Source organism: Entamoeba dispar, genomic scaffold (genome assembly GCF_000209125.1).
Source record: "Entamoeba dispar SAW760 scf_1105229463839 genomic scaffold, whole genome shotgun sequence".
NCBI lineage: Eukaryota > Evosea > Mastigamoebida > Endamoebidae > Entamoeba > Entamoeba dispar.
Window position 1 is genome coordinate 1 of NW_001855893.1, and position 1,487 is coordinate 1,487.

At 22.1% G+C, this 1,487-nt stretch overlaps 5 annotated features.

Annotated features, from left to right (window-relative positions):
• Positions 1-195: 195 nt before the first annotated feature.
• Positions 196-417: a repeat region.
• Positions 418-421: 4 nt separating this feature from the next.
• Positions 422-584: a repeat region.
• Positions 577-1,300: a repeat region.
• Positions 1,279-1,420: a repeat region.
• Positions 1,417-1,487: a repeat region.

Consider the following 1,487-nt stretch of genomic DNA (forward strand, 5'->3'; position numbering starts at 1 on the left):
TTTTCTCTTATGAGATGACACTTTATCTCTTCATTTTTCTTATGCAATGCTACTTATTAACTAAATCTTGACCTACTACCCAATGTGTCTATCCTTCTTTGCTCCATCCTGATCTTTGTTTGTTAGTTGTGTTCTTTTGAAAGAGTCAATGGTCTATATCACACATTTATTTTTTATTCTAAATTTTCATATCTCTCTCAGTTCTTACTCGTTGAATAATTTAATGACTTCTTCTTTCCCAGTCACTTCATTAGACACAAATATGAATTATCTTCACCCCCTTTAAGTTCTTTATTTCATTGTCTTCTTTTTTAATTACTTGTAGTTATTTCTTTTCTTCAAATGTCTTAATATTATGACATGCTAAATAGTCATCAAATATTCAACTTGTTTTACTCTTCTTATTTAACATACATAATCATTGATAATGATATTCTCTTCAATTAATATAAATATATAATATCAATTCATGTTGATTTCTAGTTATTTATTTTCATCATAATTAAATTTAAATCATCCAATGTGATGATGGTACTATCATAATTTATGTATCTTTCATTCTAAATTATGATTTGTTTTATTTTAATTTATTTTAATTGAATGATAAAGTTAAGATGTTCATTATCAATATTAATAGTGTTAATTTTTATGATAATGTTTTTTATTATTGGATTACATTCTACTTTCTATGATTGAGTTCACTTTCATTTTAATATATCTTTTAGTTGTTTATTTTATTTTATGTGACTTTTTAATATTATTAATGTATTCTTTATCATTATTTACATTAATATTTATTAATTTTATTATATTTTCTATTTGTTCCCATCTTATTTTCTTATTTAATTTCTTATTTAACAAATTAATTCAAAATAATACAACACATCAATTAAAATTCTATTTGTTTAATTTATTGTGTTTTATTTTATTATTGATTGATTATCATTTCTTGTTTTTTTAATATTCAATGTTTTGTTCTTTTATTTCTAATATTGTATTTTTCATAATTGTAGTTTTGTTCATTTGTATTATCCTAGATGATGATATTCTCAGTATTGGTTGTATAATTATCACTAGTGTCATTACTTTCTTCTTCTCCATTTCTTAAATAAAAAATGAACAATAATTTATTGATAATTTGATATTAATTGATTTTATTCTTCATTTTCTATTTGTGTATTGTCTAATTCTTTTCTTATTTTTTTCTGCAATCTCATAGTTTTCAATCACACTTTTTTGATATTCAATGATTTGATTTTATTTATCTATTATGTTCTTCTTCAATACATCATCATTCTTCATTTTATTATTTAACTTCTCATAATTTACTTGGAGAATGTTGGTTTCATCTTTATTTTATATTTCTGTGTTATTTCTACATTCTGTTTTATTTATTTAATTTGTAATGAAATATTTGATTTGAAGGTAGCACGTCAGAGACACCACACAGAACCCTAAAATATTTACATCCTTCGATCCCCCAGTTA